A 24,307-nucleotide genomic window follows, 5' to 3' on the forward strand; every position below is an offset into this window, starting at 1 on the left:
AAAAGTATCCAACAACATAACCAAAGAGTATAAGTTCTATCCATACACTTCATCAAAAGTATCTAACATCATAACCATAGAGCCATCCTCCCCAAAATGTGAACATCAAAAAAGTTCCTTTTCCCATCACCCTACTTTTTAAACTTAAACAAAAGAATGAAGGTAAAGAGAACTATCAATTTAAAGAGGCACGTGATCCCTAGGCCTTCAAGTAGCAACTGGTCAGACTTGCTTTCCAATGCTTTCACCTAACTATCTAGCTAAGCTACAAACTTCTCAACTTCCCTTACATGGTATGCTTGAGCATCTTCATGGTACATATGTGAAGTGACTTCATTTGAGTGGTTGATTGGAACAACCCATTCGAAGAAATCACAGGATTTCACATTTAGTTGTTTTCCCAACATAGAAAGTGAAGTCATCATAACACTCACAACTTTGCGAGGGAAGGTATAAAACAACTTCTATGGGTTGGATGTTGTCTCTGACACCCCGATGACACACATCTTACCATAGTCACAGACCTTTGTTTCAAACCTAAGTTTGCTTGGTGATAGAAGAGTGAATGTTGAATGCTCACTCATTTCTACAATAAAAATGAATAAATTATCATTAAATTGATAAACTCATTCATGCACTTTAATATAGACAAAGTGGAAAATAGAGTACTAAATTGATATATGATAGTGCTAACGATGCATTTGCACAATGTTGCTATGGTTACCCATGCAATCGATTCATTTGCACCAACCCTTAACCATTAGACAAACTTGGGTTAGAACTAGATACTGTTAGATACATAGGAAGGCTTTGAGTTTTATTAGTGTTAAAAATGGTTCTTTCACTATATTTCAAAAGCATGACATGGTCCACTTTGGATGCATTTATACTATTCTTATCTCCACATGCTCTTCCTTCACCATCATCCTATTTTTTTTTTTTTTGTATAAGGAAAGCAATGACTCCTAAGGGGATTTATTTTTTGCCAAATAAGAGGTGTAAAATCATGAAGAAATGCTGAAAAATATTGGCTAAAAGTACACAAGACCAAACTATTCATAAGAGAAATTATTCATGTATATAATCCTTATTATTGAGGATTCTTTAGTTGGAATGCAATGTATAAATAACAAATCAGGAAAAATCATGTGAAAAAGTGTTTTTATTGAAGAATTTAAGAGGAGCCAAGGAGAGTATTTTGATCTTCCTGGAGATAGCTAGCATTCTATTTTGGAGCTCATTGAACTATTGGCAATTGGAATTGTTTATTGAACTTTGACTCTCATGGAGTTCAGAATCATGTAAGTGGACTCTGTCAACAAAGAGTAGTGTGTTAGTTCCAGAGTTTATTTCCCTATTGGATGGAGGTAGTGGAGGTCTTTTCCCTCCCTTAAGTGTTATTATAATTTGAAGGATGTAGGACTATTTGGTTCTAATGGCATTTATAAAACAATGAGGGTAGAGGGCAGATAAAGTCCAAGATTTATTCTCAATCCTGGCAGGAATAGTATCAGCAATCATGCATATAATGAACAGTGAAGGAATTAGCCCAACAAAACTAAATAGACTTATGCATCATGCCTTTAGGAATTTGCACAAACAACCATTACCTCAACTAAATAGACTTATGTTGCACCGCCATATACAAGGAAAGGGAATGCAAATAAGGGCAAAACTGTCAAAAAAACATTCAAAAGGACAATTTGGAGCACCAGTGGTCTAGTGGTAGAATAGTACCATGCCACGGTACAGACCCAGGTTCGATTCCCGGCTGGTGCATTGCATGTCGCTGTAGCATAGTGGTGAGTATTCCCGCCTGTCACGAGGGTGACCCGGGTTCGGTCCCCGGCAACGGCGTTTCCTTTTTTCCAAGATTAATTGTTCTTTTACTGACTCTGTTTTATCAAAATATCTTTCTCACTCACCACAAAATGTCTAATCGTTGTAGTATAGTGGTGAGTATTCCCGCCTGTCGCGCGGGTGACCCGGGTTCGATCCCCGGCAACGGCGTTTAAGGGTTTCCTTAAATTTGATGACAATTGACTAATTAAACCTCTATCGTTAGTGTTCCATCAAAATCCATCTCAATTTGCTCACATGTTATTTCTAGAAAATGATAATAATACACTTTGAACCATGGGGTTGAACTGGAGCTGATCTTGTTTGAACCAAGGTGGGATTGAGCTTTGCGAACAATGGCTACAAACAGCTGTCCATGACTACTGTTGATCTCGTGGCGGCATAGCGGCGACTACCCAAATCAATCTCTTTAATAAAAAAGTATCTCTGACCCTACCACAAAACATCGAACAATAAGGAAAAATTAGGGCTTTTACTTTATAATCGGAAAAAAACGGGAAAAAGTAGAGGTTATTTGCCTACCGTCGCCTTCCGGAATGGTGCACAATGGTCACCAGAGTTCGATATGGAGTAACAAGGGTTTGGCATTTTAGACTTTCAGCTAAATGTACAGCGAAGAGTTGTGGCACTGTTCACCAGCCAAACAGACTTGTCTAACCCTTGCGGGTGACTTAAACCAAAAGGGTAAGATGGTCATTTCCTTAAATAAAATGTTTTATCATTTCTTTTTTTTATTTTTTTTCCTGCTAATTTAGCCCAATGGTAAATGTGACAATTCGTCTTTTTCGTCATGATTTAATGAAAATGTCAATTATTTGAAAACTTAAGGGTACTCGTAGGGAATATGTAAGCAATAGGGGTACAGTTACTTAATTTCGTAAACCTTAGAGTAGTTTAAGAGAATTACCATTTTTTATTGGGTAAATTACAGACCCCCTTGTACTTTGGGGTCAATGAGAAAGACCCCTATACTTTTTTTTCAACAAAGACCCCCCGAACTTTGGCCATTGGACAAAAACACCCTCTTCGTTACCTTGGCTAATAGAAGGTGTCATTTTTCGAAAATACCCTGCACATAATTGAATTAGTATTTTCAAAATGACATAAATGGACATCCTACCCCAATTCACTATTTTCAAATTCTTTTCACATTTTACCCAAACCCCGCCTTAAATCCAACCCAGAATCCTCTTGAAATCCATTCTAGCTCTGTTTGAGAATTGATCTCTACCAGTGTTTGGTCCAGTATCATACTAGCACATAGATGAAATAAGCGTAATACTCAAGGTTTGTGAAAACGACCCAGAAACATAACTGGTTAGGGGACCATTTTCCGGTTTCACAGTTCAACCGTTTGAGTCGAATGGTTTGACCCATGATGTCATAAATCAATTAAAAATAAAAATATATTTGTAAATAATAAAAATAGCATAAAATTAAATAAAATGCAGAAAAAATACAGAAAAATACAAAAAATAAAATATCAATATACAAAAATAATAAAGTATAGAACACATAGAAAATACAGTTTTTTCTATTAGTTTTAATAAGGTTAGTAATAATGGTTCAATATAAACATTTTAAAATCTCAACTAAAACCATGTTTAAATTATAAATTATTTCATTTTAGATGTGTATGTCACAACTTAAATTTATGTGTTCAAGATACTTTAAATATTATTTTTCATCATATTTCTAAAATTAGAAATTGTATTATATATATTAGAAGTTCTTGAACAAGAAAACAAAAATTTAAATATTTATGTAAAAAATTTGGCTTAAAATATAAAATTCTGTATTAGTTGTATTTCATACAAAGACATTTTTACTAAATTTTATAATGAGAAAATCCCACATGATTTTATAATTGAGGATGATTGGGGATGGAATTTGTACAAAAGATATTTTATAAATTGTTTGTGATACAACTAATGAATTTTTTATTTGGTGTTTATTACCTTTAGTTAATCTTATATTTATGATTAGTGGATATTTTTCAAAATATAGAAGTAATTCAAATTTTCATAATATTATTGAAATAATGGAAGTTAAATTTAAAAAATATTGGGAAAATATTTCTCCTCTATATTGTTTAACTACAATATTAGATCTTAGGATTAGGAAAGATGGTTTAGATGTTTTAATTGAATCTTATCGTGAAAATATGAGAACTGAAATTGGAAATAAAAAAAAAGAGGAAATTAATAATTTATTATTTGAAGTATACAATTTATATGAATCTCAAATTATTAGGACATAGGAGAACTTGTACAGATACAACTTTCACTTATAAAACATCTATTTTTAGTTATAGAAGATAAAAATTTTGGTCTTTAATAAATAAAAGGTAGAAATCTGCTACCACTTCATGATCAAGTTCATTTTCTGAACTTAAGTTTTTTTGCAAGCTAATTTTTTTAATTTAATTAACCCTCTAAATTTGAAGGAATTAAATAATTTTGATATTTTAATCTGGTGGGGTGAACATGAAAAATTATCCAATTATTGCCGCAACTACCTATTGCAACTGTACATTGGAAGTGTGCCCTCACGAATAATAAGAGAGACATTCTTAATGTGCAGCTGCAATGGGCTGTTAAGACAGTGTTGAGAGTGTTTTGTTGGAAGCAGATCCTACCCTCTTGATTCTACTTGAAGGAAACCGAGTTGGGATCTCTTCCCAATAAAACAAGTTCCAACCCCTATTAACATGATCTAACACCATACTTCTCACCATGAGAATGGGACCCATCATGTATCAGATCATGTTGGTAGTTGGTAGGTTGTCCGGATGCATATTATTGGCAGATAATCAAGAGCTGGAAAACAAACCAAGCAGGAAAAGTTTCTTGCACACGCACCAATTATGTAAGACAGAATAGGCGTTCTTAATGTAGGGGCTGAAATGTCCTGTAGGGAGCTTGGGGCGAAATTTCTCTGTCAATGCAATTTACCAAGCGGCTTGCTATTTTAGGTTGAACGATTATCCAACGAAAAAGATATCTTATCATTTGATATTAACGAAGTTTATTTCTGTTAAACAAAAAATAAATATAAAAAACTTAATTAAACCGTGGAAGTAATTCATTCAGAAGCCAATGTCATTTATCTTGTTCATGGAAGCACCCGTGGTCTAGTGGTAGAATAGTACCACGGTACAGACCCGGGTTCGATTCCCGGCTGGTGCATTGTATGTCGTTGTAGTATAGTGGTGAGTATTCCCGCCTGTCACGCGGGTGACCCGGGTTCGATCCCCGGCAACGGCGTTTCCTTTTTTCCAAGATTAATTCTTCTTTTATTGACTTAACCATTTATCAAAAGAGTTTTCTCAGTCACCACAAAATGTCTAGTCGTTGTAGCATAGTGGTGAGTGTTCCCGCCTGTCACGCGGTGACCCGGGTTCGATCCTCGGCAACGGCGTATTAAGGCATTTTTTAGGGTTGATGAGGTCCAGAATATCATTCCATAGTAGATTTTCTTCTTTTAATTTTCCCCACACCTCGTTTTTTTAGGGTTTTCTCAAAGATGAGGTCCAGATTATCATTCCATAATAGATTTTCTTTTTTTAATTTTTCCCACACCTATGCAAATTATTATTATTATTTGAGTATGGAGTTAGATTTATAGATTCTTTGTTACTCGCGGTTTTCTCTGTTAATTGTTATAGATTTATTGGAAGTATGAAATCATCGAATAAAAGTAAAGAATGAGCACAAACAAAAAAAAAGTGTCATTTTTTCTGTTATGATTTTTACTGTAATTGTTTAATGTTTAATATATGGGTTCTATTATGATTAGGATACTGAAAAGATATCATATTTGAAAATTTTACAGCCAATAAATCTTTAAGGTTTACATAATTAATTAACAATATCCCTACTGTTTCCATATTCCCTGCGGGTTTCCTTAAGTCAATTGACTAAATAAACCCCTACCGTTAGTGTTCTATTAAAATCCATTTCAATTTACTATGTCACAGAATCTCACTCTTATATTTTTAGAAAATGACAATAATACCCTTTGAACCAAGGTGAGGTTGAACCGGAGCTGATCTTGTTTGAACCAAGGTGGGATTGAGCTTGGCGAACAATGGCTACAAACAGCTATCCATGACTACTGTTGATCTCGTAGCGGCATAGCGGCGACTACCCAATCAATCTCTTTAATAAAAAAGTATCTCTGACCCCACTACAAAACATCAAAGAAAAAGGAAAAATTAGGGCTTTTACTTTATAGTCGAAAAGAAATGGGTAGAGGCTATTTGCTTACTGTCGCCTTCCGGAATGGTGCACAAACGCCGAACATCACAATGGTCACCGGAGTTCGGTATAGAGTAACAAGGGTTTGGCATTTTAGACTTTCAGCTAAATGTACAGCGAAGAGTTGTGGCACTGTTCACTAGCCAAACAGACTTGTCTAACCCTTGCGGGTGACTTAAACCAAAAGGGTTTGACGGTCATTTCCTTAAATAAAATGTTTTATCATTTCTTTTTCTTTTATATATATTTTGCTAATTTAGCCCAACCGTAAATGTGATAAATCGTCTTTTTCATCACGATTCAATGAAAATGTCAATTGTTTGAAAACTTAAGGGTACACATAGGGAATATGCAAATAGTAGGGGTGTAGTTAGTTAATTTCGTAAACCTTAGAGTAGTTTAAGAGAATTACCCATTTTTATTGGGTAAATTACAGACCCCCCCTTGTACTATGGGGTCAATGAGAAAGACCCCTACACTTTTTTTTTGCAATAAAGACCCCCCGAACTTTGGCCATTAGACAAAGATAGAAGGTGTCATTTTACGAAAATACCCTGCACATAATTGAATTAGTATTTTAAAAATGACATAAATGGACATCCTACCCCATATTCACTATTTTCGAATTATTTTCACATTTTACCCAAACCCTGCCTAAAACCCAACCCATAATCCTCTTGAAATCCATTCTAGCTCTGTTTCAGAACTGATCTCTACTGGTGTTCGGTCCAATATCATACTGACACATAGATGAAGTAAGCGTAATATTCAAGGTTTTTAAAAACAACCCAGAAACAGAACTGGTTAGGGGACGGTTTTTCGGTTTGGCGGTTCAATCATTCGAGTCGAACGGTTTCACCTGTGATGTCATAAATCAATTAAAATAAAAAAGCATAAAATTAAATAAAATGCAGAAAAAATACAGAAAAATACAAAAAATAAAATATCAATATACAAAAATAATAAAGTATAGAACACATAGAAAATACAGTTTTTTCTATTAGTTTTAATAAGATTAGTAATAATGGTTCGATATAAACATTTTAAAATCTCAACTAAAACCATGTTTAAATTATAAATTATTTCATATTAGATGTGTATGTCACAGCTTAAATTTATGTGTTCAAGATACTTTAAATATTATTTTCCACCATATTTCTAGAATTAGAAATTGTATTATATATATTAGAAATTCTTGAACAAAAAAACAAGAATTTCAATATTTATGTAAAAAATTTGGCTTAAAATATAAAATTTTGTATTAGATGTTCAACATAGGTGGAAGTCCACATATTCTATGTTAGAAAGTTGTATTTCATACAAAGACATTCTTACTAATTTTTATAATGAGAAAATCCCATGATTTTATAATTGATGATGATTGGGGATGGAATTTGTACAAAAGATATTTTACAAATTGTTTATGATACAACTAATGAATTTTTTGGTGTTTCTTACCTTTACTTAATTGTATATTTATGATTAGTGAATATTTTTCAAAATATAGAAGTAATTTAAATTTCCATAATATTATTGAAATAATGGAAGTTAAATTTAAAAAATATTGGAAAAATATTTCTCCTCTATATTGTTTAACTACAATATTAGATCTTACGATTAGGAAAGATGGTTTAGATGTTTTACTTGAATCTTATCGTGAAAATATGAGAATTGAATTTGGAAATAAAAAAAGAGGAAATTAATAATTTATTATTTGAAATGTACAATTTATATGAATCTCAAATTATTAGGACATAGGAGAACTTGTGTAGGTACAACTTTCACTTATAAAATATCTAATTTTAGTACTAGAAGAGAAAAAATTATGGTCTTTAATAAATAAAAGGCAAAAATCTGCTACCACTTCATCATCAAGTTCATATACTGAACTTGATCTACTAACCCCTTCGGTGGGGTGAACATGGAAAAACTATCCAATTATTGTTGGCACGACACATGATCTACTAACCCCTTCGGTGTCTACAATTCCATCAAAGTTTTTTTAGTGTAGGTACTTGCGTGGTAGACGACAAGAGAAGCTACATGAATGGTGAAACTTTGGAGATGTACATATGTTTGAAAGATTGGCTAGATGTTGAGGATAAACTGCAAGATAAAGGAGGGCATGCCACTTCAACTAATGTTTTACCAGCAGCAAATGATGTAGATCAAGGTTAAGGAGATGAAGGTAGAACTTGAAGAAAATAATGAAGTTAATATTTATTTGTATACTCAATAATTGTATAGAATTTTTTAAATTATTACAAAATTTTTATTTTCAAAATTATTTATAATTTTGTCAATATCATTGTAAATTTTTATTTTGAATTTTATTACATTGTTTTCGTATTTTATTCCAAATCCGATATTCCATTGTATTATTTAATTAATTTTTTTCCTTTGTATTTGTTAAATTCAAATGAAATAAGATTATAAATTTTTCTTTTCAATTTGTTGTTTATTTTGTATTTTGTTTAAGTTTTTTTTGTTAAAATTGTTATTCCCTAAATTTTGTATCATATTTAGACTTGGCAAAAAATGAAAAAGAAAATAATAAAAATGTCAAAAAAAAGTAAAAAAAGAAAAGACTAGCCCAACTCTGCCTAAGCTCGTGACACGGCCCGACTTGGCTTGGGCCTACTTGAGCTTGTGTACTGGCACATCCCTAGCCTACTAAGGCACAAGTTGCCCACACAAAATGACCTACTTTGCACTTTTAAGTACTAGACATCTTCATGAGGTAAGAATTGCTCCAACATATACATTTAGGTCCAAAACTTGTTATGAATTAAATAAATGAGCAAAAAAGAAAAATAAAAAGGGATGCAAGTGGCAAGGTTTCTAAAAACGACCTAAAAATAGAACGATCAAGGGACTATTTTCTGGTTTAGCGGTTCAACCGTCCAGGTTGAATGGTTTGACCCATTACATCATAAATCAATTAAAAATAAAAATATATTTATAAATAATAAAGAATATCATAAAATTAAATAAAATACAGAAAATCATAGAAAATAAAACTATATAAATACAAAAATAATGAAGTACAGAACATAGAAAATACAGAATAAAAACCAAAAAGTTCAAAAAATATAGAAAAAAAATTATGATGTGTTTAGTCATACTCGTACATGTGCAGAAAATACAAAAAAAAAATCCAAAAAACTACAAAAAGAAAAACATAGAAAATTGTATAAAATAGAAAAATTACAAACAAATACAGAAAAATACTGAAAAAATAACATAAAAAAGAAAGTAGGATGTTTTTGTGATATGTGTTCAGTCACATGCTTGCAAAAAATACAAAAAATTATAAAACTACAAAAAAACACAGAAATTACAAAAAAAAAAAAAAACAGAAAAAACACAAAAAAATTAAGTTTATGTAAACATAGAGTTCACTAAAATTACAGTTTTTTTAAAGTCAAACAATTTGCTTATCTAGTTCATATAAACATTGAGTTCACTAAACTTAAATGTTTTCCTAAAGTTCAAACAATTTGCTTATTTAGTTCATATAAACATAGAGTTCACTGAATGTATAATGTTTTTTTAAAGTTCAAACAATTTGCTTATCTAGTTCATATAAACAACTTGACTAAATTTCAAACAATGTTTTCCTAAGCATTCATGCCATTATAATCTGTCGTACTTTAGAAAAGGAGGGAAAAACTCAAGCACCTTTGAGCCTTTTGAAGATCAAACTTCTCTACTATAACCAAATCACTTTTATTAATAGCAAATGCAATCAATTGTACATCAGGAATTGCAACTCAATGAATCCGTACATAACAAGAAGTAAAGTCAAACAATTTGCTTATCTAGTTCATATAAACATTGAGTTCACTAAACTTAAATGTTTTCCTAAAGTTCAAACAATTTGCTTATTTAGTTCATATAAACATAGAGTTCACTGAATGTATAATGTTTTTTTAAAGTTCAAACAATTTGCTTATCTAGTTCATATAAACAACTTGACTAAATTTCAAACAATGTTTTCCTAAGCATTCATGCCATTATAATCTGTCGTACTTTAGAAAAGGAGGGAAAAACTCAAGCACCTTTGAGCCTTTTGAAGATCAAACTTCTCTACTATAACCAAATCACTTTTATTAATAGCAAATGCAATCAATTGTACATCAGGAATTGCAACTCAATGAATCCGTACATAACAAGAAGTAAAACTAAATAAAAGCAAGACTTGCTTTAGAAATGCCCTTACCTATACAAATGGAAAGAAACCACTTTAGATGGTCAAGTCTCTTAGACTTCCTGTTCAAAAATACTAAGAAGTCAAGAGAGAAAATTTGCAAAATATTCCATAGATATTGCCATAACATCATACATTCCTAATTCATCAAGCACAATACTTAGGTATTCAAAAATAAAAAAGATTACAATCACAAGTAATAAAAAAAATCACAAACCAAGTTCAACAAGTATTAAACACAAATTAAAACTTCAATTTCAACATATAAATTGTATTAATCCAATATTTCAAATTCTTAAGATATGCTGGCCTCATTTCTTAATGGTACCAACTACCAACCAAAGCCAAGTGGTATTTCACCATTATCTTCATTTTCATCTTTGGGAGGTTGTGTTTCATCTCATCTCCAAGTTGGGTGTTGGTTGTATTTTACTCGACGACTCCCCATTGCTCAATGAAAAAAAATCATCATCACCATTTAAAGAATAAAAATAGAAATTAGAACTCAAGAAATAGCCAAAAGAATCAAATATGGAAATGTCATATGAGATAATATCAATAATAGTTACCATCAGTCATAACTCTTTTTCTTGATAGTGATTCCATTATTAGAAATGTTCTCTCATCAACTATAAACATATCATGCTTTTCATAACCATCAAGTAATGAAGGATCATCATCATCGTGCATTATCCAATCTTCCATAATATCAACATGCTCATGCCCGATTGGGTCAAGACTTTCAAATTTTCTCCTACAAAGCAACAAATGATAAAATTAGATGCAATGAAAGCGTACAAAAATAGACAATTATGAAACATAAAACACTTACCCACCCATCACGTGCAGGTTGCAATGAACATATACTAGGTCATTGAGCCTTTGGTGCTTCCATATTCTTTCTCTTCGTGTGTATATGTTCAAAAATACTCCAATTACGTTCACATCCAGATGAGCTACACGTATGGCTAAGTATTTGTACAATAATTATTTTCAAATTTGGAGTACCACAACAAAATTTCGACCACCATTCACCTATATGAAATGAAATGGAGTTGATTTAATTTATAAAATAAAATTGAAATAATAGACCTGCTATAAGAAAAAAAAAATTATTAACTGAAGGCATTGTCTTAAATGTCTTCACTGAGAAAGGTCTTCCAAAATTACCATGACAATTTTCAAAAATAGTAAGTCCACATCATTTGATTTGATTGCAAGATTTTCAATGACATAAAAAATTGTTGACATAACGATTGGGAATTTGAATTTTGATTTTGGATCATATTGGAAGGCTGGGTTAAAATAATACCCTACAAGATGAAACCTCTAACCCATTTGTTTATTCCATCTTCTATCAATAATTTGCATGATTGGTTCATATTCAACTTTCCTATAATTAAAGTACTTTTTCAATGATTCTTTTGCCTTCAACATAACATGAAACATATACCCCATTGTAGACTTAAAGTTAGAATCTACAAGTCTCAATGCCCTAATAGAAGGTGATGTGAAACCCATAATCATTTTGCATTGTTTCCAAAATTCAAAATCCAACACTCTTTTTATTACTCCCTTCCCCTTTGCATTTTAACAAACCTAGAGTCATTAAAACTTTGATCTATCACCAAAATTTTCAAATCATGAATGTGCTTCAAAATGCTATCCAATGCAATGACATTAGTTGTAAGGCGAGTGGCTCCAGGACATACTATCTCAGTCCAATCAGGTTTTTTCCTTATTATTGAGAGTGCAAAAATATGATTATAGACAAACTTTGTAATTTTAGATGCACGTTGAACTACATTTGCAATATAATCCATTTACCCAATTTCCTTTAACATCAAGTTCAAATAATGTGTTGCACAAGGTGACCAATAAATTCATGGAAATTTTGCTTCCAACAATCTTCCTGCAACTACATAATTTGAAGCATTGTCAATGACTACTTGAACAACATTTTATGATTTTACCCAATCAATAACTTCTTTAAACAAAAGAAACAAATTCTCTACACTATTCACTATTTCAGAAGCATCTATAGACTTCACAAATGCATTTCCTGTAACAATACACTAAAAATTAATCAATGTCTAGTTACATGTATCTATTCAACTGTAAGCCATTATGGTGCAACCATATGTAGCCCAATCCTTACGGAGTTTATCAACTGATATTTGAACTTCCTGAACTAAATTCATCAACAAACTGGTCCTACAATTATGATTAAAATGAGTTTTGTACCCTAGACCAATAGAGTAGCACATGCATCCAACATAGGCTAATAATATCTTAAACACAAAACATTCAAGGGAATACAAGCATCACACAACCACTTCATAGCAGCACGATCCACATGACTAATTACTCCCTTAGATGCCAATACACTCTTATTACCAGGTTGTGCACCTATAATGGTCCATGGAGCAAAATGGATAGTTATTAGCCCTAAAGATGCTTTCCCCTTTCCCAATGATGTAGTTGGTTTTTTCCCTTGATAAGTATCATGTGTATTAGGTGGATCTGTTTCCCTAATCTTATCATCATCATCATCATTCTTTACATAATATGTTCTAGTGTCATCAACAAAATTCAGAGGTTGCTTTTCACTTCTTTTTCTTTCATTGATTTCATTCAACAACTGCTTCATTTTGTATTTTACCTTATAGGGGACTTTACAACAAATTGCAATGTCACCTTTCTTTTTGGTAAGATGTTGTTTCATCCTATTAATCCCTCCCCTTTTAAAAGTCTTTTGACAATAAAGACATGTCATTGACTTTGCTCCACTAAAAGGGTTAATTTTAAGGGAAGCATGCTCCCAAGAAAAATCAACTTTTTGCTTTAGATTTTGATGAAATTGACATTTAGATTTTCGAATAACACATCCCTTCATACAAACACAAAATATAAAATTTAGATTTTCGAATAACACATTTATTGACCAAAAAACTAACCAAAATATAAAATCACTCCATACAAGCACATTCATTTACACAAAATATATGCAATGTAATCTTGCTTCAATAAATCCATGCATGAATCAAGAAGCAAAAATTAATAATACAAAAATCAAGAATCAAGAAACAATTAATTTAAGCAAATAAACATCATTTAATTAATTAATATGGATTTTATCATTCTTTGACAGAGCAAATAAGTAAGGAATTCTAAAAAATATTAATAAAGAAAAATTAATTAAGAAAATGTGAGTATGTGACTCTTTGTAACTTATTAAGCAAATAATTCAGCAAAAAAGATAATTAAGCAAAAAATTGAAAGAATCAATTAAATTGGCAGTGTTAAACTCTTATAAGCATTTTATACCTTTATGGTTTCATTACTGGTAATAGTGGTGTGACAGTGTTAAGCTCACAAAAATCGTTGCTGGTAGACTCTAGTTTGGTTGCTGATGATTGTCGTTGCAACTCTAGCTGAGGAGCAAACTACCACTTCCAAGTTCCAAGTACCAACTGCTACTGTAATAGCATGTTATAAACCGCTGGTCACCATTGCAAAATTGTCAGATACCGCTACAAAACCGCCGGTTGCTGCTGCAAGTCCTTGATAAATAGAGGTTATTGGTGGTTACAAAATGTAAACTGCTTGCCATTGCAAAACTACTGTAGATGAAGCCTCATTGTTGTCGTCGGTCACCGTGAGGTACCATTGGTCATCGTGTTTCACCATTAGTCGCCATAGCTCATGGCCACTGTAGGTCATCGATCGAGGTATGAGGGCTTAAGAGCTAGGAAGGGTTAGAATGAAAATGACTTTCGTTCTAACCCTAATTTACGGATGAGCTAGGATGGGGAATATGGGGGTCTTTTTTTATTTTTATTATTTTTAAATCAACAAAAATGAAATACATAACCCTCAAACTGTTGCTCGGGTCAAACGGTTTAGTTATTTGACCGCCTGGGTCATTGGTTCTCTAACCTTTTCAACGTGTTTTTAAGTTTTAGCGGTTTATAGTATAATCAAACCCGAGGGCTAAATGATTAGCGCTTTTTCCGGTCCGACCGTCCGGTCTAGTTTTGAAAACCATGGTAATATTACATCAAGAATAACTATGTTGTTGCACTAGAGAAGAAGGCATATTTTTCTTCATTGCCAAGAAGAAGACTTATTTTTGCCGTTGCCAAGGAAGAAGGGCTATTTTTCACCATCATTGAGAAGAAGGTAACCTATTGCAAAATAGTACAAGAAGAGGTAAGAAAGTCCTTTTGTTTGAACTTAGGGTTTCACTTTTGAATTTTTCAAGTTTGTTATACATCTCAATTTCTTCATGTTTGTTATATACCTCGATGGTTTGCTTGGAAAATTATGTTTTTGTACTAGTTGAATGTTCTCTATTAGTAATATATTATTTGAAGCGGGTGTTATAATATTCTTGATGTCTGTATATAACACCTTTTTACTATGGTCTTGGTATATTTCTACTCATGGCTATCTTTAATAGTGGTTAAATGTGTTTGATTCACATATTTATTGTGTTTTACTTTAGGTTAACACTTTTCAAATGTGTTTTATCTCAATAATCAGTCAGTATATATTTGTTAGATATGATATGGGTTTTTACAAATTGTTAACTACACGGCTTGGATATTTATTAGTTCTTTATTTTCATATACTTAATATATTAATGTTAGAAAAAACTTTTGCTTTGGGAATTTAACATTAATTTACTCCTAACTTGGAGTATTTAACAATTACTTATTGTTAGATTGAGTTTGGAGTATTTAATAGTTATTAATTGTTAGATTGCAAGTATATTAATGATAGGGTAAGGACTTCAACATTGTTTTGTTGTTGAAAGTCAGTGCAAGCAGATCCCAACATATACCTAAATGAATATAAATCTCTAGTTTGTTACACACTTTGTCTCCTTGTCCATGTCAGAATGAGAGGGGTTAGAGGAAAGTGTTTACAAATGAAGGAGACGAGCTACAAAATAACAAGAACAAAAGGGGGTTGTTTTCCAAATTGTTAACACAGAGTCAACAAAAAAATAGGGGAAACCAATACATTAGCGGGGGGGAGGGAGAGTGTTTCATCCCCTAATATGTTTCAGGCCTTTACAGTTTGCTTGTTGAATGATGAAGGAATCTTAATATGTTTTAGCCTCTTACAGTTTGCTTGTTGAATGATGAAGGAGCCCGAATGTTTCAACCCCTAATAGTTTGACCATTGGATGATGAAGGATTTTGCATATATGTGCTAATTTATCTCTTAGTTTATTGGTGTGTCAATCAACATAAAATTTCATATGATTTTACCATTGATGCTTGTCTATGTTTCTTTTTCTTTTTTTTTTTTTTTGCCCAAATGTCAAGTAATGTGTATAGTATCAACATACATCGTGGTGGCTACTTTTTGAACATACCACCAATAATATACAATTATACACTAGTGGTAATGTGTTCATAAATCATAGTGGATGAAAACTAACCGAAAATGAACATCCAACTCCTATCTGAAGCTACTAATAAGCCAAATGCATGACTGCCTGTTGATTCACTCCTAACTTGTCAACAGGCAGGGGGTTGACAAAAGTCCATATAAATTTTCCTTCACTCACATGAGATGTAATCAAAATAGTAATGACCACCAACTCAACGCACAAAAGATCAGTACACACCGCAAACCCCTCCCTACATCGATTCATCACAAAGCCTCAAAGCAAATCTGAGGGCAAAATGTTTATCAATAAGATTCCACTTACCGATAAGCAGGGGGTAATGTAGGTACATAGTGCTCGGTTAAAGTATAAAAGATACCAAATTGATGCCACATGGATGCTTGCAATGAGTTCATAACTCATTGGTTACCTGCGATGAAATTATAACTCATCAAACGTCTGTGATGAATAGATGACTCATCGTAGTTTGTGATAAACTTGTACTTGATGCAAGTCAGGATAAACAGTGGCTAATGTGAACCCGCGATGAAGTTTATACGTACGCGGTACTATGATAAACCTTGGACGAGTGTGGTTCTACGATAAACCTCGGATGTGTGTAGCTCTACGATGAACTTCAATTGCACATAGTTTTGTGATGAACCTGAGACCATTACAGAACTGTGGATCACTGTGAACTAGAATTAAATATCGGCCACACATGCAATTTTAAATTATGTGCATGATAAGGCACCATGTAGGTTTAATAAAAATGCACCCGTTAAACAATGATGTCACCAGCACCACATCAGTTAAGTAGGTCACAAAAGGAAGTAGTACATGTGGATTATGAGAATCCTCAAACGAAAGGAAAGTTTGTCCTTAAGATATCTCATAGGATGCGTAGCGAAAGCCTAGCAGTGCTCCTTAATGACCGATAGCGAATCCAATATTCCCTTTCCTAATGGAAATCAAACACTTTTGGCTTCTTCCCTTAAGGACCTCGGGATCTCCCATTATAAATAAGAGACCACCTCATAATGCAAGGAGCATCATTCGATCATTCAATCATTCCATTCTACTGCCTTATCACTTTCCATTTGCCCTAGCCTCCAAACTTACCTCCTGCACCCGGTCTTCCTCCATCCTTCAAGGAGACCCCTAAACGTAGCCTAACTACCTCACTTACACATAGTGTTGATAGTGACCTTTTATCATTCATTGAGAGATAGTTATTAGTGAAAGATCTTGGCTACAATTCAATCAATAAAGTATACTATAGGAACCCAATGCAGACTTGGGTGATGGATTGGTAGGGTTGAAATGTGATAGGTTAAACACATTCATATATATGTGACAGGGTGTAAGAGGGCTAATGTAGGCTATCACAGGCAACACTATCACAGGTTGGCCTGTCAAAATTTGGTTCATCTGGTGTTGATCCACCACCACCAGGTTTAGGTGATCATGTGGATGAACTTGATTTTGGTGTTGGTGTTGATTTTAAATTTGAATATGGGTCTAATAGAGAGGGTGATCTTGATTATGAGTTGGAATGTGAGGTGGAAGAGGAATTGGAAGCTGAGTATGATATTGATGAGTATTTTGAGGATGAGGTTAAGGGTGGTGATGTCAATAGGGATGAAGTTCTTGTTGACAATGTTGATGTTGTTGTTGGGTTAGACATATTGTCTAATTATGAGCAGCCAAAGGAGTTGGAAAGTTTACACAGTTCTGATGAGGAAGGAGGATATCGATTTGAGGCTTTTATTGAAAAGCAAATGGAGAATCCATAGTTGGTTACCGGTATGATATTCTCTAGACCTACAACATTCTGGAAGGCCTTGGTCAACTATGCAATCATGGGCGGGATTGATTTTAAGTATGTTAAGAATGAGGGTACTAGCTTGATGGATTCTTGCAAAAAAGAAAAAAAATGTGAGTGGAGTGTATATGCATCCTGGTTGCAAATTAAAGAGGCCTTTTAGATAAGTCATTTAGGAGTACACATACTTGTGAACGTGCGTATTCAAACACATAAGTAACATCTGCACGGCTTGTAGATAAGTACGAGGGAAAATTTAAAGATGATCCTAATTGGAAGATTAGTTTACAACAAAATGAGACACTTTGGTAGTTTAGGGTTGACTCTTCTAGATCCAGAGCTTATCGCAAAAGGAAGCAGAGAGTTGTTGACATTAAGGGGATACACGTTGACATTCAGAGCTCACCACACAAAGAGGCAAGCAATTGTTGACAATAAGGTGGTACATGCTGAACAATATAGTAAGTTGTGGAATTATTGTTAAGCTGTTTTAAAGACAAATCCTGGAAGTGTGATGAAGATTGGATTCTATGAGGATTGCATAGGGAATTTCAAAGATTGTTTGTTTGTTTGGCATCAATGAAGAATGGGTTTATAGATGGTTGTCACCCGATCATTGGGCTTGATGCATGCTTTTTGAAAGAACCTCATTCTTGATAGATTTTACATATTGTTGGATTGGATGGGATAATGGAATATTCTCAATAGCATTTGCGAATGTAAAGGTTGTGGTGAAGGATTCTTGGATTTGGTTTCTAACATTACGGAATGAGTGCATTAGAGGTCTAGAGGAATGTGGTTTACCTACATCTCTAGTAGGCAAAAGGTACCCTTAATTTATATATGTAAATTTAAATTTGTTTACATTTATTAATTGGTTATCATGCTAATAATATAATGCACACTTTCTTTTAGGGGTTGGTGGAATGTTTTTAGAGTTTAATGCCAAGGGCTGATCATAGGTTTTGTGTCAAACATATGTATGCCAACTTCAAGGATAGGTTCAAAGGAAAGGACCTTAAAGATTGTCTACGGGACAAGGCTGTAACGCCGTACATCATACACAATGATAGAGTTTATTAGTATATGGATAAGTTGAAGGGATTGAATTGGGATTCTTATGAGTAGTTAAGTGTTGTGCCTACTAATCTGTGGTCCATATCTGCTTTTGGCCCTAAAGCTAGAAGTGATGATATTCGTAACATCTTCTCTGAGTCATTTAACAAGTGGATTTGGATTGTAGAATAAGCCCATAATCACACTAGTTGATACCATCCGGAGGCAAATGATGAATTCGATTCAAACAAAGCAAGAGAAGTCGAGAAGGAATAGGGGGCCAATGTCTCCTAGTGTTAGAAAAAAATTGGAGAATGTATAGGCACAAGCTAGAATTTGCTTCTTAGTATATGTGAGGATTGGAAATTTTGAGGTTGACCTTTTCCTAGGAAGAGTGGTGGTGAACTTGCAGTCTAGGATGTGTAGCTGTAGGGCTTGGTCACTGACAAGGCTGCCTTGTTGCCATGCGGTTTCATGTATTCAGTCACAACAAGGAAAAATTTATGACTATATGGACACATTGTGTACTAATTAGAGGTGCATCAAGCCATATAATCGTTATGTTTTTCCAATGCCTAATGAATTCTAGTGGCCAAGGATAGAGGGTATTTTAATCAAAACACCACCATTTTGAAAACAACTTGGTAGGCCAAACAAATGCTTATATGAATTAATTGTTTACAACTATATTAGTTAGAATTCAATATTAGTTAATAAAGTAGACACCAGATCAATAGAGGGTCAATGGTTAGATTTTAGTTTAATTGAGTTAACTACTGTGGTATTAGAACATTCACTAAGTTGGCTTTTCATTGTTAATTTATACTTGGATATCCTATTCAAAAGCACTAATTTGGAGGGGGAAACTGCATCTCTCTCTCTCTCTCTCACTAAGTTGGATCATCGCCAATCCAATGAAGGTCTCATATATAAATCCATCACACCACTTGATAATAGAACCATAAAACATAATAAAAGTATCCAACAACATAACCAAAGAGTATAAGTTCTATCCATACACTTCATCAAAAGTATCTAACATCATAACCATAGAGCCATCCTCCCCAAAATGTGAACATCAAAAAAGTTCCTTTTCCCATCACCCTACTTTTTAAACTTAAACAAAAGAATGAAGGTAAAGAGAACTATCAATTTAAAGAGGCACGTGATCCCTAGGCCTTCAAGTAGCAACTGGTCAGACTTGCTTTCCAATGCTTTCACCTAACTATCTAGCTAAGCTACAAACTTCTCAACTTCCCTTACATGGTATGCTTGAGCATCTTCATGGTACATATGTGAAGTGACTTCATTTGAGTGGTTGATTGGAACAACCCATTCGAAGAAATCACAGGATTTCACATTTAGTTGTTTTCCCAACATAGAAAGTGAAGTCATCATAACACTCACAACTTTGCGAGGGAAGGTATAAAACAACTTCTATGGGTTGGATGTTGTCTCTGACACCCCGATGACACACATCTTACCATAGTCACAGACCTTTGTTTCAAACCTAAGTTTGCTTGGTGATAGAAGAGTGAATGTTGAATGCTCACTCATTTCTACAATAAAAATGAATAAATTATCATTAAATTGATAAACTCATTCATGCACTTTAATATAGACAAAGTGGAAAATAGAGTACTAAATTGATATATGATAGTGCTAACGATGCATTTGCACAATGTTGCTATGGTTACCCATGCAATCGATTCATTTGCACCAACCCTTAACCATTAGACAAACTTGGGTTAGAACTAGATACTGTTAGATACATAGGAAGGCTTTGAGTTTTATTAGTGTTAAAAATGGTTCTTTCACTATATTTCAAAAGCATGACATGGTCCACTTTGGATGCATTTATACTATTCTTATCTCCACATGCTCTTCCTTCACCATCATCCTATTTTTTTTTTTTTGTATAAGGAAAGCAATGACTCCTAAGGGGATTTATTTTTTGCCAAATAAGAGGTGTAAAATCATGAAGAAATGCTGAAAAATATTGGCTAAAAGTACACAAGACCAAACTATTCATAAGAGAAATTATTCATGTATATAATCCTTATTATTGAGGATTCTTTAGTTGGAATGCAATGTATAAATAACAAATCAGGAAAAATCATGTGAAAAAGTGTTTTTATTGAAGAATTTAAGAGGAGCCAAGGAGAGTATTTTGATCTTCCTGGAGATAGCTAGCATTCTATTTTGGAGCTCATTGAACTATTGGCAATTGGAATTGTTTATTGAACTTTGACTCTCATGGAGTTCAGAATCATGTAAGTGGACTCTGTCAACAAAGAGTAGTGTGTTAGTTCCAGAGTTTATTTCCCTATTGGATGGAGGTAGTGGAGGTCTTTTCCCTCCCTTAAGTGTTATTATAATTTGAAGGATGTAGGACTATTTGGTTCTAATGGCATTTATAAAACAATGAGGGTAGAGGGCAGATAAAGTCCAAGATTTATTCTCAATCCTGGCAGGAATAGTATCAGCAATCATGCATATAATGAACAGTGAAGGAATTAGCCCAACAAAACTAAATAGACTTATGCATCATGCCTTTAGGAATTTGCACAAACAACCATTACCTCAACTAAATAGACTTATGTTGCACCGCCATATACAAGGAAAGGGAATGCAAATAAGGGCAAAACTGTCAAAAAAACATTCAAAAGGACAATTTGGAGCACCAGTGGTCTAGTGGTAGAATAGTACCATGCCACGGTACAGACCCAGGTTCGATTCCCGGCTGGTGCATTGCATGTCGCTGTAGCATAGTGGTGAGTATTCCCGCCTGTCACGAGGGTGACCCGGGTTCGGTCCCCGGCAACGGCGTTTCCTTTTTTCCAAGATTAATTGTTCTTTTACTGACTCTGTTTTATCAAAATATCTTTCTCACTCACCACAAAATGTCTAATCGTTGTAGTATAGTGGTGAGTATTCCCGCCTGTCGCGCGGGTGACCCGGGTTCGATCCCCGGCAACGGCGTTTAAGGGTTTCCTTAAATTTGATGACAATTGACTAATTAAACCTCTATCGTTAGTGTTCCATCAAAATCCATCTCAATTTGCTCACATGTTATTTCTAGAAAATGATAATAATACACTTTGAACCATGGGGTTGAACTGGAGCTGATCTTGTTTGAACCAAGGTGGGATTGAGCTTTGCGAACAATGGCTACAAACAGCTGTCCATGACTACTGTTGATCTCGTGGCGGCATAGCGGCGACTACCCAAATCAATCTCTTTAATAAAAAAGTATCTCTGACCCTACCACAAAACATCGAACAATAAGGAAAAATTAGGGCTTTTACTTTATAATCGGAAAAAAACGGGAAAAAGTAGAGGTTATTTGCCTACCGTCGCCTTCCGGAATGGTGCACAATGGTCACCAGAGTTCGATATGGAGTAACAAGGGTTTGGCATTTTAGACTTTCAGCTAAATGTACAGCGAAGAGTTGTGGCACTGTTCACCAGCCAAACAGACTTGTCTAACCCTTGCGGGTGACTTAAACCAAAAGGGTAAGATGGTCATTTCCTTAAATAAAATGTTTTATCATTTCTTTTTTTTATTTTTTTTCCTGCTAATTTAGCCCAATGGTAAATGTGACAATTCGTCTTTTTCGTCATGATTTAATGAAAATGTCAATTATTTGAAAACTTAAGGGTACTCGTAGGGAATATGTAAGCAATAGGGGTACAGTTACTTAATTTCGTAAACCTTAGAGTAGTTTAAGAGAATTACCATTTTTTATTGGGTAAATTACAGACCCCCTTGTACTTTGGGGTCAATGAGAAAGACCCCTATACTTTTTTTTCAACAAAGACCCCCCGAACTTTGGCCATTGGACAAAAACACCCTCTTCGTTACCTTGGCTAATAGAAGGTGTCATTTTTCGAAAATACCCTGCACATAATTGAATTAGTATTTTCAAAATGACATAAATGGACATCCTACCCCAATTCACTATTTTCAAATTCTTTTCACATTTTACCCAAACCCCGCCTTAAATCCAACCCAGAATCCTCTTGAAATCCATTCTAGCTCTGTTTGAGAATTGATCTCTACCAGTGTTTGGTCCAGTATCATACTAGCACATAGATGAAATAAGCGTAATACTCAAGGTTTGTGAAAACGACCCAGAAACATAACTGGTTAGGGGACCATTTTCCGGTTTCACAGTTCAACCGTTTGAGTCGAATGGTTTGACCCATGATGTCATAAATCAATTAAAAATAAAAATATATTTGTAAATAATAAAAATAGCATAAAATTAAATAAAATGCAGAAAAAATACAGAAAAATACAAAAAATAAAATATCAATATACAAAAATAATAAAGTATAGAACACATAGAAAATACAGTTTTTTCTATTAGTTTTAATAAGGTTAGTAATAATGGTTCAATATAAACATTTTAAAATCTCAACTAAAACCATGTTTAAATTATAAATTATTTCATTTTAGATGTGTATGTCACAACTTAAATTTATGTGTTCAAGATACTTTAAATATTATTTTTCATCATATTTCTAAAATTAGAAATTGTATTATATATATTAGAAGTTCTTGAACAAGAAAACAAAAATTTAAATATTTATGTAAAAAATTTGGCTTAAAATATAAAATTCTGTATTAGTTGTATTTCATACAAAGACATTTTTACTAAATTTTATAATGAGAAAATCCCACATGATTTTATAATTGAGGATGATTGGGGATGGAATTTGTACAAAAGATATTTTATAAATTGTTTGTGATACAACTAATGAATTTTTTATTTGGTGTTTATTACCTTTAGTTAATCTTATATTTATGATTAGTGGATATTTTTCAAAATATAGAAGTAATTCAAATTTTCATAATATTATTGAAATAATGGAAGTTAAATTTAAAAAATATTGGGAAAATATTTCTCCTCTATATTGTTTAACTACAATATTAGATCTTAGGATTAGGAAAGATGGTTTAGATGTTTTAATTGAATCTTATCGTGAAAATATGAGAACTGAAATTGGAAATAAAAAAAAAGAGGAAATTAATAATTTATTATTTGAAGTATACAATTTATATGAATCTCAAATTATTAGGACATAGGAGAACTTGTACAGATACAACTTTCACTTATAAAACATCTATTTTTAGTTATAGAAGATAAAAATTTTGGTCTTTAATAAATAAAAGGTAGAAATCTGCTACCACTTCATGATCAAGTTCATTTTCTGAACTTAAGTTTTTTTGCAAGCTAATTTTTTTAATTTAATTAACCCTCTAAATTTGAAGGAATTAAATAATTTTGATATTTTAATCTGGTGGGGTGAACATGAAAAATTATCCAATTATTGCCGCAACTACCTATTGCAACTGTACATTGGAAGTGTGCCCTCACGAATAATAAGAGAGACATTCTTAATGTGCAGCTGCAATGGGCTGTTAAGACAGTGTTGAGAGTGTTTTGTTGGAAGCAGATCCTACCCTCTTGATTCTACTTGAAGGAAACCGAGTTGGGATCTCTTCCCAATAAAACAAGTTCCAACCCCTATTAACATGATCTAACACCATACTTCTCACCATGAGAATGGGACCCATCATGTATCAGATCATGTTGGTAGTTGGTAGGTTGTCCGGATGCATATTATTGGCAGATAATCAAGAGCTGGAAAACAAACCAAGCAGGAAAAGTTTCTTGCACACGCACCAA

General features: G+C 33.2%; 2 non-coding genes across 2 annotated transcripts; both read left to right on the forward strand.

The window, feature by feature from the left end:
• The first annotated feature begins 5,054 nt into the window (after positions 1 to 5,054).
• TRNAD-GUC (transfer RNA aspartic acid (anticodon GUC)) lies at positions 5,055 to 5,126 on the forward strand. The gene has a single exon. It is a non-coding gene; the product is annotated as a tRNA-Asp (tRNA).
• Positions 5,127 to 21,521: 16,395 nt separating this feature from the next.
• On the forward strand, positions 21,522 to 21,593 carry TRNAD-GUC (transfer RNA aspartic acid (anticodon GUC)). The gene has a single exon. It is a non-coding gene; the product is annotated as a tRNA-Asp (tRNA).
• The last annotated feature ends 2,714 nt before the right edge of the window (positions 21,594 to 24,307 follow it).

The sequence above is a fragment of the Nelumbo lutea genome, chromosome 6, assembly GCF_056320005.1.
Source record: "Nelumbo lutea isolate HS-2025 chromosome 6, American lotus-T2T, whole genome shotgun sequence".
Lineage (NCBI taxonomy): Eukaryota > Viridiplantae > Streptophyta > Magnoliopsida > Proteales > Nelumbonaceae > Nelumbo > Nelumbo lutea.